We start from the raw sequence: 12692 nt of genomic DNA, 5'->3' as shown, positions 1-12692 counted from the left end.
AAAAGGAAACGTCAAGAAACCTATAAAGTATATACCATATGTCTCTGTAGAAATGATCAGCGTGACGAGACGAGTTGATTTAGCCGTGCCCGTCTGTTCATGCGACCAAGAAAATGCTCACTTGTCTGAACTGAAGATATATAGCCATGCAAACGGAACGATCGGTACCAAGTCCTTATAAGAAAGACTTTTTCCTTTGTAAAGATATCTACACGAAATTCGGCATGGATTATTGTCTAAGGTAATGGTTGGATCTCTCAAGAAATTATTCAGATCGGAAAGCTAGAGAATATTTCTGCCATACAAACCGATCGATCAAAACTAAGTTATTTTATGAAATGTTTTGTATATGTGAAGGATATATATATATGTAGCTTCGGTGCAATCGAATCTAACATTTTTTTATTTTTTTTTTTTTGGCTTTTTGCAAATATAGGAATTAAACAGTCAATTACTCGGCTGCACCGAAGCAAATATATCCTTCACAGGTGCATTTCTTTTAGTAACTATGTGCCATAGTAATCTGATCTCAACAATTTTTTCGGAGATTATATTATAACCTTAAGCAGTAACCCATATAAAATTTCGTGAAGATACGAAGTCAAATGCGGAAGTTTTCCATACAAGAACTTGATTCCGATCATTCAGTTTGTATGGCAGCAATATGCTATAGTAAGCCGTTCTGAACAATTTCTTCGGAGATTACATTGTTGCTTTGAAAAATATCCCGTGCCAACTTTTGGGAAGATACATTGTCAAATCTGAAAGTTTTCCATACAAGAACTTGATTTCGATCGTTCAGCTTGTATGACAGCTATGTGATATAGTGGTCCGATATCGGCAGTACCGACAAATGAGCAGCTTCTTGAAGAGAAAATGACGTTTGCAAAATTTCAAAACGATATCTTAAACACTGAGGGACTAGTTCGTATATATACAGACAGACGGACATGGCTAAATCGACTCAGCTCAACATACTACAATTAAAATATATACTTTATAGGGTCTCCGACGCTTCCTTCAGGGTGTTATAAACTTCGTGACAATTAATATACCTTGTTCAGGGTATAAAAATATAATATACGACAGGGAAATTTTTTTTAATTAAAAAAACCATAAAAAATTATTAATTAATTAATCCGATCGAAAATTAAAATTTAATTAAATAAAAAAATTGAATTTAATTAAATAAAAAAATTAAATTTCTTAATAATAATTTTAATTAATAAAAAAAAATAGTTTTTTTTAATTTTTTTCTGTTAAATATTATATTTTTAATAAATTTAAGCAGTGCCGTGTTGGAATATTAATGTTTTAATCAAATTAAAAATTTAATTTTTTCTTTAATTTTTTTTAAATATTTTATTACATTTTTTCATAGATATACGTTTTTAATTCTTTTCATAGATATATTTTTACTCTGAACAGGGTATATTAAGTTTTTCTTACTATTCTCGCTATTCATACAAATGAATATTTAACATGCGAGCATTCCACATTTGTTTACATTTACCTACAATTAATTAATTCAATTTTTGATTTGCATTTTATGGTGACTTTAATTAAGTGATTTCAGCGGCAAAAACGAAGTTGGAGAAAACTTAAAAAACTTAAAACAGTAGGAATATAAATGAATTTGCATATGCTTAACATTAGCATATTAGAAGATATGCGAAACAATCAATAATGCAATATAGTGTGAAAGTAAAAAAAAATTAAAAAAATTTTCTTGTAACATTTTTTTTCTTTGACAAAATATTTGTCGATCTTTAATTGCTAATAATTTAAATTTTTTCTTGAATTGCACTAGATGAGATATAATATTTAAAAATATATGTAAGTGTTTACCTTTTTTGCTGTTTTTTTTTGCTCCTTTATAATTTCAACTGTTTTCTATGCTTTATTTAAATATACATACATATGGAATATGTGTTTGTCAAATTCTCAGTTATCTCTTTTTAATCAGCACTTAATTGTTTTTTGTTTTATTTTTTATATATTTCGAATTCGCATCTATTCATAATATAATTCACAAGCTTGAGTTATATATCCTCAATATTTCGATTAAATTCACTCTTTCGAAGTTATCGCTGCGGCCCACAATTATATTATAAACATCAATAATTATTTTATTTTCGAAAAATTGTCCGCTTTGGTTGCGTTGGAGTCACGTCGCGCAGCATTTCACACTAGCTAACCGCCCAGTGTTGTTACAATTTGCGATCTGACCGAAGCGTGCAGCGTACACCGCGTTTCAAGCGTGCTATCGAGATTCGGCCTATACTTTGTGAGCAAAAAAAAAATCGAAAATTAACAATAATGCAATAGCCAGCAGCACCAAAAGCACAGCGCAGTTAACTTGCGGTAGCGTCGAAGGTTCAGATTCGACTACCTAGTCGATCGTTTCAACTGAGATCTGACCAAAGCGGAGAGCTCATTGTTTTCATTGGCGTCCGATTGCTTGTCTACAAGCGGCTTGCTGTTTTTGCTTTTACAGGCACACAAACATACACACTCACACACAGATTTGTGCATGTTGTTGCTTCTTGCGGCGTGGCCGGTTCATCTTTGCCTTCCTCCGCTCGACTGTGATGAGCATTATGGATGTCAGCTAAGCGAAAAGGTTCCTCTGCGCATTTGGCCAGCGCAAACATGCTGTCTTACTATGTAGTCATTAGTACGATGTTGTTGCTGTACGCGATAGCCCTGCTTAGTCTGCTTATGTTGCCGCAATTGTTGTTGTATTCATACACACATTTGCATAATATTTATGTTCTTCTCTTGCTGTTGTTGTTTGCTGCTTCTCTCTCGTGCGGTCACTCTCCTACATTGCTGATGATGATCATTGGCGGCGCTCGTCGAACGCGCGGATCTTCAAGCTTAATCGGCACCCATTTAGTTGGTCGTGTGCTTTTTGCCATTTATTTTATTTCACTTGTTTGTTTTCATGCTTTTTTCGCCGTTCGTTCTTGCACTTGACCACTTTCTTGGCGTGGCGCGATGTCACTGCTGACGACACGACTGTGCTGAAATCTATTTGCATGACTGAGGTGGCGATAGGGCCGGTAGGAAATTGAATGTTTCATAAATTGAATTCAATTATGAATTTATTATAGAGATTTCATATGATAATTAGATATATTAGATTCGTGATTATGATATATAATCATTTGAAGTGAAATAACCGGACACACAGCGTAGCAATTTTTTGTCTGGCTATGGGAGCTGCCCACATATGGGGGTGTGGCAAAAAGTGTGTTTAAAATGTATTCTTAGAGTCAGAAGCTGTAACTCAGGGCCATATTTCTATTCTTCTAAGTAATGCGATCCAACACCATGCAGCAATGTATGAGTGATACTTATTCCATTAGTTTCCGTTGAGTCACCGCGAATCAGACCGCCCCAGCTCAAGTCAATTTTAAAGCCGTGATCAATTTGCGTAAAAAGAAACTGTCTCAGCACTCCACTTATTAATAATAAAACAAGAAAAAACCTTAACTTCGGCTGCACCGAAGCTATTATACCCTTACAGGTGCATTTCTTTTAGTAACTATGTGTTCAGTTTGTATGGAAGCTATATGCTATAGTAATCCGATCTGAACAATTTTGAGAGATGATTTTATAACCTTAAGCAGTAACCCATGTCAAATTTTGTGAAGATACCACGTCAAATGCGAAAGTTTTCCATACAAGCCCTTGATTCCGATCATTCAGTTTGTATGGCAGCAATATGCTATAGTTACCCGATCTGAACAATTTCTTCGGAGATTATATTGTTGCTTAGAAAATAATATATACCAAATTTTGTGAATATATCTTGTTAAATGTGAAAGTTTTCCATACAAGAACTTGATACCGATCGTTCAGTTTGTATGGCAGCCATATTTTATAGCGGTCCGATATCGACAGTTCCGACAAATGAGCAGCATATTGTAGAGAAAATCACGTTTGCAAAATTTCAAAACGATATCTTAAAAACTGAGGGACTAGTTCGTATATATACAGACATACAGACGGGCAGACGAACAGTTGGACATGGCTAAATTGACTCAGCTTAACATACTGATCATTTATATATATATTTTATAGAGTCTCCGACGCTTCCTTCTGGGTATTACAAACTTCATGGCAAACTTAATATACCCTGTTCAAAGTATAGAAAGGAACTATAAATTGGACTCAGTCGACTTTGAACGAAATATTACAAAAATAGTGTCCACGTCTAGTCATTGGAACATGTTCGGTTATAGGAATTGGTTTTGTTATGACAATATTAATGAACACATTGTGTTCATGAAATTTGTCCGGCAATGGTAGGTGTCTCGGTATACAGTCCTTATAGTCCCGTAATAGGAAATTTCATGGTATATGTATATTAGGGTGATTCAAAAAGAAATTTTTTTCTTTCAATTGGTACTCGCAAAAATAGGTTCCTAGACACCTCTAAGAAAGCCTCTCCAAATATGAGTTTTTAATTGTAACGGGAAGGTCCTCCGCTTAACGGTTTTCTATTTTTTCTTATTATCAGATAGAAAAATTTATATCTCGCTTCCAACTTTTTGAAAAAATATCTTGTTAATTAGGTTTTGTAGGAAATTGATTGCTCTAAAATATGGTCTCTTATGATTTTTTCGTAAACCCAACCGTTTAAAAGATATTAACGGTTGAAATTTGACTATTTTTGGAAAAATTCTTTATTTCTTATTAATTTTATAACTCAATGAAAAAAAATTATTATGAATGATGAAACACATAGTTTTGTAGGAAATTTACTGCTCTATAAAAATGGTCTACTATGGTTTTTCGATTAAGTTAACCGTTTACGAGATATTCATCGTCAAACATCAATGTATATTAAGGTGGATCAAAAAAAAAAATTTTTTTTCGTTTGATACTATGAAAAATAGGTTCCCAGACACCTCTAAGAAAGCCTATAAGTTTCATCATTCATAATAATTTTTTTTCATTGAGTAATAAAATTCATAAGAAATAAAAAATATTCCCAAAGATAATCAAACTTTAACTGTTAATATCTTTTAAACGGTTGGGTTTACGAAAAAATCATAAGAGACCATATTTTAGAGCAATCAATTTCCTACAAAACCTAATTAACAAGATATTTTTTCAAAAAGTTGGAAGCGAGATATAAATTTTTCTATCTGATAATAAGAAAAAATAGAAAACCGTTAGGCGGACGACCTTCCCGTTACAATTAAAAACTCATATTTGGAGAGGCTTTCTTAGAGGTGTCTAGGAACTTATTTTTGCGAGTACCAATTGAAAAAAAATATAAAATTTTTTTGAATCACCCTAATGTATATGTATAGTATACATGATACATACAAAAAATAGTTAATGATTTTAGAAATAAACTCTTCTACTATATATTTATTTTTCTTGTTTCGTTCTGATATCTCTCTAAAAATCAAGGAGAACTGATGTTAAAAGTCATTCACAGGTCAGAAATTTTAATCGAATGTGGAAGTTATCGCCGACATGCCTACTTTGCAGAAATTTTTTAGACGAATTATACATAGATGTTGTGGAGTCGCTGGATCGTGCTGGGTGTCTGGTAAAATCCCTTTTGTTTCTTATACCGATTGTATTATTGTGTACTAGTGCTGGATCTCTGGGCTTCGCGTGAGTTTAGCAGGCGCTGGTCAACTTCAACTCAGTGCGACTGCAAGATCCTCCTGCCCTAAATCAAAATAAAGCACCTTTTTTAAAGAGGTCGCTGAGGTACTCGCAATTTTGAGGTACCTTCATGTTCAATAATATTTTAGACGAACTTTTTCGATGTTCAAAACAGAAAAAAAAAAACTATGAAAGGTGGTCTTAGATTTTTTAATGAAATAATAAACTACTTCTAATGCCATAAATTTTATTTGAATTCTCTATTAACTTTCGTTTTCATGCAGCTGTGGGTCTTTAGAAAATATTACTAAGGACTACTAAGTAATAAAACAATTGCAAGTTTTGTTTGAATTTGAAATCGATAAATAAATAATTAACAGGTGCATTTATTTTAAATGGTTTTAGAAGCTTTCACAAAAGCATTAATGTCGATTTCTTACACAACTTTAACGGCTGAAAATATTTAATAGAGCTATTTAAAAAAAAGCGAGATGAAATAGGTGCCGTTAGCGTTACTAATGAGATTCAAACTGTATTAATAACGATCACTGATATTGTGCATAACGGAATGTGCAACCATAAAATTATTAACGGGCTCTCAATAATATACAAGTGCTACAGAGTGTACTTTTTTTTATTTAGCTTTTTATTTTGCATGTTGTAACCCTTTATTTCATGGTTTTACTCTAGTATAAATTAAGATATCTCAATGAAAACGAGTACACGGGTCTACAGTATTTCTGATAACAAAAAAAAACGATTTTTTTAGATTTATATAATACATTTAATCATTTACCCGGATTTATTTTTTTAAAATCATTTAAACTTGGCTTGAAAACCAAATCGATAAAATTTCTTTTCCTAGAATGGTATAATCGCTTTTTGTGTTCGTGTCTAGTTGGAGCTCTATGTAAGTATATGGTAAGTCACTTAGTGCGCGTTTGGTAAGTTTTTAATTATGATTCCAAAAGTTTGTCTGGTGATTTTTAACAATGGCAAACAAATTTAACAACAAGTTTACTGGAAATCTTGTCGCAGAAATGTTTCTGAGGGTCTACTTTATATTGACATCTTTTGATTTGAGTGTTCCAGAGAATTCAATGAAGGTCCTTCATTCATCCATCCACATCTGTTAATGAGTATAATATCGAAAAACTACAAAAATAGTTGTGCTTGAAAACGTAGTGTTGGCATTAGAAAGCCAGAAGCGGATCTCAACATCTTTTATAGTAAATGTTTGGGTATAAAACATGCCACTGCTTCACTCGTTCCACAAGATATTAATCTTTTGCACAAGTTGCAGTCTGCAGTCTACTTCTTCTTCTTCTTAATTGGCGTAGACACCGCTTACGCGATTATAGCCGCGTTAACAACAACGTGCCAGTCGTTTCTTCTTTTCGCTACGTGGCGCTAATTGGATATTCCAAGCGTAAGCCAGGTCTTTCTCCACCTGGTCCTTGCAACGGAGTGGAGGTCTTTTTCTTTCTCTGCTTCCCCCGGCGGGTACTGCGTCGAATACCTTCAGAGCTGGAGTGTTTTCGTCCATTTGGACAACATGATCTATCCATCGTAGCCGCTGGATGGAGTCATATGCAGAAGTTCACGCCAGTGAGGAAAGTTCTCTGATCGCCATTCACTTGAGAGTGGCCAGAAACGATTCTTTTACATATGACTCAAGCAGCTCACGACTTCCGGTCTTTGACCAAGTATCCTCTGAGTAGCTTAAGAGCATCCGTTTGAAGGCGAGCTAAAGTGAGAAGGAGAAACATCCCTACATAGGATTGTGCGCTGGGTTTGGAACCCGCCACGTAAAAAAAACACTCCCAATGAAAAGTAGCTGCAGTCTACTAGACGTTGCAAAAGAGCTGCTAAACAACCTAGCTCAGGAGCCTACATTCTTCAAACCTATAATTATTGGTGACGAGAGGTGGGTTAATCAATATGACGTCGAACCTGTTCAACAATCTCGCGAAAGGCGCTACAAAAATAAACTGAAACCAAAAAAAAAAAAAAACAAAAAAAATTCGCTGACCCATTGAACATCCTAATCGAGGCTTATAAAAGTGTATGAAATATGGGTTAAGCATTGGCATGGTGTGTTGGTTCAAAAGGAGCCTATTTTCAAGGAAATAATAAGAAACAAACAAATATTTAATTTTTTTATTTTTAAAGAGATAATTTTCAGTTATTTTAATACGAGTTTTTATTATTTACCTAAAAATAGGTTCCCGTAGTTTTTCGGCAGTCCGAGTAAAATTTGATCTGATGCATGTAGGGAACCGCCAATGCAAATAGTGGCGTGGGGAAAACCTCTAACTTAATTCTATATCGGTTAATCTGTAAATATTTTCGAAAATCATTTCTCATTTAAGAAAGAAAATTGTTTTGAAATTTAATGGTAAATAATTAACGTTTATTAAAAAATTTCGTAAATGCATTTCCTCTTTCAAATCACTCCTTCAGCCAACTGCTGTCAGCGGCGTACATTTGTACACACATACAAACGCGCATAGACGATCTGCATGTAGACACATTTATAAAACGGGAAACTTGAAGCACCACTTAATAAAACATTCAACTTCCTAACGAATGAGCGTCGGAGGGGCAAACTGCAGCGGAGGCGTTTGCATTTTGGCGCACTGTGCGAAAGGGTGCTCCTGCATGCGCTGCTGCACGGCAGCAGGCAGCAACGTTTGCCCCTTGACATTTCTACGCTAAATGCCAGCTAAATGGTGCAACAAAAAAGCCAACAACAACAACACTAGATAACAGGTGGATGCTGCACGCGCATTTAAGCACACCCACACACTCAAACACACAGCGGCAACCTTGCCAATGTGGTGGTAATAGCTGCTCACCTTTTCGACGCTTTGTTGCGGTGCTTTAACCGAATTGTTTTTTGCTTTGTGCATAATTTGAAAAAGTGGCGTCGTAATTGCGACTTAATTACCGCAAAAAAGGGTAAATCATCTCAATTAAATTGCGCCCAGTGAGCGTGTGTAGGTGTGTATGGCTGAGGCAGAGAGTTTGTATGTGTGTGTTTGAGTGAGTTTTTATGTATGTATGTGTGTGAATGCCAGCGATTACCACAATTTGAGCGCTGCGAGCGGCGCGCAAAAAATCTACAACTGCAACAACAACAAAAGCGCAGATTAACTACACCACACACAAATACACGCGCACTAACACACATGCATACATTACAGTAACTAATGGCAAAAGCAACTTCATTCATATAATAAATACATTTTGCGTTTTGTTGCTGGGATTTGTTTATGATTTTTGTTTCGTGCTTTCATTTCATTTTGTGTTGCTCTGCTAACGGTTAGAGTTTTAACAGTAAAAGTTTCGCATTAAATGCAAAAATATTGTGCAACATTTTACAACATTGCGGGCGGCTATAAGCTTAGCACGTAGGGGGGTTTGATGTTCGTGGCGCGGGGAGTGGCACGCCCAACTTCGCCTTGCTGTTAGTCACAGCTGCGTTTGTGCGCACCGCCCGCCGTTCCGCCGAAATTTGGGGTTGCATAAGTTTTTGGCATTACGGTCGTGCTGTGCGTGTTCTTGTTGTTGGCATTTACTTTTGCGGATTGTCGGCAATAGTGGCAATAGCTGTCGCGGTTTTGCCAAACAGCACTTTCTTTTCATTTAACTACAGATTCTGTTGCTACAAGTGCTATCAACATGAGTTTCAACGGAGTTTGCTCCACTTGATGCCGCAAGTAATGCAACTGTGTCTGTTGTTGTTGCTATTTTAGATGATGTGGTTCAGCGCTGGTTAAATCATGTTCGTATTTAGAGAACGAAATGTGAGCGATTTTATGAGGAAATTCTATGTGACCGAAAATTTCTTCTGCAATAGAACTATAGTTATAGGGGTAGCTATTAGGTATTTTGGTTAGTCTAGCTAAATAACGGTGATCAAATAGCACTTAAAAATTGATTATGAATTTAGTAAGAGTAAAATTTTGGTTTAATGAAGCGATAAGGCTAAAGGGGACGTATTAACTCATACATTTAGACCCGGGTGGAGAGTTTTCGAAACAAAAACATAAAAATCATAGCATGAAACGCGTTGCAAACGAGAGATAAAGTAAAAAATTGACAGAAAAAATAATTTACGAGCGATTTTAAGACTGGAAGAGAAACAGGACTGCTTAAATTGCTAAGCGACAAAGACACTTTATGCCGATTTCCGGCACAACTACGGGTTCCATAGAAAAAAATCATATAACAAAGTTGTAGGTAAAAAAAAGGTCTAAAATTTTTGTAAATACACCTCTTGAACATAATTTCAAAATTTATGTGGAAATTTCTTCTTATACAAAGCTTTTTTCTCTTCTCGACCTCAGATCAGATTTTTGTTATTTCAGCTTTTTTTTCCAATGCGTTACAGTCTGCTATGAATTTCTTAAAATTCAAATGTTTCTGTACTAGTTTAATACGAAAATCAGTTTTCATTTATAATTAACATTTTTGGCAAGCCTCGTAAAATATTAGGCATTTTCTCATTCTTGCCCTCCTTTAAGTCTCAAGATACACTCAGCTAATGTCGACAGGTTTCTTTTATATTCCCAAGCATGACCAGATCAAAATGGTATTACATTTTGGTGTCACTTGTTACAAAAAACAAAAAAAGATCGCGAACCGCACCAAAAAAATGATATCCACATGTCAATTAGTGTGTGTTTGCCAGTCGCAAGTTTTTTCGGTCATTTTTACAATAAAAAAAATTGTTGAAAATGTTGAAGAAGTGTCTTGGGGAGTCTATTTTAGTACGAACGGAAGCATTTATGTAAGTCATAGACAGTTATCAGAGAAGATCGTAAAGTTATCGAAAACTTTTCTCATAGGAAGCGTCCATAAATGGATGTTGATCAGTTAATGACATCGAAAAAGTTAAGGGAACAGTGCTCGAAAATCATCGTGTTGGCGCCAGAGAGATGTCAAATGAATTGGATATGAAACATGTTAATGAACTCGTATCGAACCATCAAGCGACCTGAACCATGCAAATCGATGAGTTGAGATCGCTAATAAATGCTTGACAACCTAGCTAGCTAGGAGCCTCAACGCATCAATACTGGTGACTAGGCGTAGGTTTATGAATATGACTTCGAACTGCCTAACAATTTGATGAAAACCGCTGCAAAAATGTAACCGGAAAAAGTAAAACTCGCTGAAGGCACTGAAAGTCATCTCAGCTAAGGCTCATAATAAGTGTATGGAAAATTAGATTAAGCGTTGGAATGCTTGTAGTGGTTCAGGAGTTTGTTGTGAAGGAGATAATAAAGATTTGTGTTAAAGGACGTGAAATTGTATTTTTTTTGCCCATATGGGCCAAATTTGGTATTTGGTAGAAATTTAGTATTATGATGGCTACGAAATTCTTTGGTCATAACTTCACAAAGGCCCGTTTACCTTTAAGTTCTTTAATCGTTACGTTACTGGGAAGGTTCAAATGAACCTTAGGGTTCATTGTTATTCAAGATCGATAAGGAATGCCTATCAATCCCATAAACAACCAATTGAGTAAACAAATATAATCAGTTCATTAGTTTACATTATTTAAGAATTAGAGGATGGGGAAAAATCGACCGACCGCACAGTTTAAATATTGGATTTTACTTATATTGAGGGTCCAAGTACTTTTCAATTTTGTAATGAGTATCATACTCTACGCTTTCAGTGTTTTTTGTCTCCTCAAATTTTGTCTTTCATTTTCTAAAAATTTGAGTTGGTAATAATAATAGTTGAGTATATTGTTTTGCATATCCTGTTATTGTTTTGGCAATATAATCGAGAAAACAAAGCCTTTGGCCCCCATCATTAGGACTTCTTCTGCACTACTCTCTTTACATATTCTCCGCAAAGGTGTTTCAAAGACTCTCCACGTATTCGCATAATCAACGTTAAAGGTTTTTTTACTATAATGGCTTTTTATTAATTTTCCAAAATTACACCAACTGAGCAATTAAGCTAAACTTTCGCCTAAGAGTAAGAAAGTAAACTCAATTTTCCAAATTGATTTGCATTTCCTGCAAGTAAGGCCACAAATTCCTTACCGCGTCGCTGCTGCTGCAATCCGCTTTTGCATAGGAAATTATAACCGCATGTTGCTTGTTGCAAATTCGTACAAACTTCTGTGCGTCAACAACATGGTGTATCGGCAATTGGGGAAGTCGAAAAAAGATTAAGAAGGACGAGTGCAACAAGCAAACGACGAAATGGAACAAGTAAGCGGAACAACTTTGAAGCAGCGCATTAGAGCGAAACTTTGTGAGGGGCGTAAGGGACGCATTATTTGTATGCATTTATCGTGAGAGGTATATTTATTGTTGTATATTTGAAGTTCAACTCGGAAAACACGCAGACAGATAATGTTTTTTGGCATTGAGTTTGGCAAATTTTATGCCAAAATTTTATAATTAGTGGCTGCCACGGGATAAAGTGGAAACAAATGAAAGGAGTGCAAGTTACGGGGAGCAGCATTGTGTTGGTAAGGGTAATACTATAAATATTATATATGCATATGATTTATATGCCAATATTTAATAAATATAAGACAATTTTGCATTATCAATATTTGTTGAAAGGAATAAATATGTTTCTCTGAAAGTTATAACGGAAGCAAATTAAAAAAAAAAAAAAAAAAAAATTGCACATCCTCTCTGCAACTAATACGGGTTTTCTCAGTAAAAAAAGTAATGTCACATACATTTTCATTCTCATGAAATTTGTTTTGTAATGCAAGTTTTAAAATAGAAATGCAAACTGCTTTGAATCATTGAGTAAACATTCTTTAAATCGATTTTATTTTTGAACTTGTCGCAAGCGAGTGAAATTTCACATTGTTGCGCAAATATGCAGTTCGTCACTTCTGAGCAGATTGCTTCCTTAGACATGAATAAATTTGTAAATATATACATATATTTCGTCACCTAAAATGCAAAACGAGGTATCATCAAACAAAAATTTAAAATCGTTGTCAGACATAATAACCAATATATAACCATTTTATAATCCAAACTCAAATTTTATTCAATACGAGTGGTTTT

General features: G+C 34.8%; 1 protein-coding gene across 2 annotated transcripts in view; it reads right to left on the bottom strand.

Annotated features, from left to right (window-relative positions):
- The window catches only part of LOC120775806 (sodium-coupled monocarboxylate transporter 1), a 149708-nt gene extending 147317 nt beyond the window's left edge, over window positions 1-2391 (bottom strand). For both annotated transcript variants that reach the window (XM_040106167.1, XM_040106182.1), the window contains exon 1: window positions 1849-2391. The gene's annotated coding sequence lies outside the window, so the exon portion shown is untranslated. The remainder of the gene's footprint in view (window positions 1-1848) is intronic.
- Between the last annotated feature and the right edge of the window lie 10301 nt (window positions 2392-12692).

The sequence above is a fragment of the Bactrocera tryoni genome, chromosome 1 (genome assembly GCF_016617805.1).
Source record: "Bactrocera tryoni isolate S06 chromosome 1, CSIRO_BtryS06_freeze2, whole genome shotgun sequence".
NCBI lineage: Eukaryota > Metazoa > Arthropoda > Insecta > Diptera > Tephritidae > Bactrocera > Bactrocera tryoni.
Note: the sequence above shows the minus strand (reverse complement) of the source record. Positions and strands in the feature narration are given on the sequence as shown.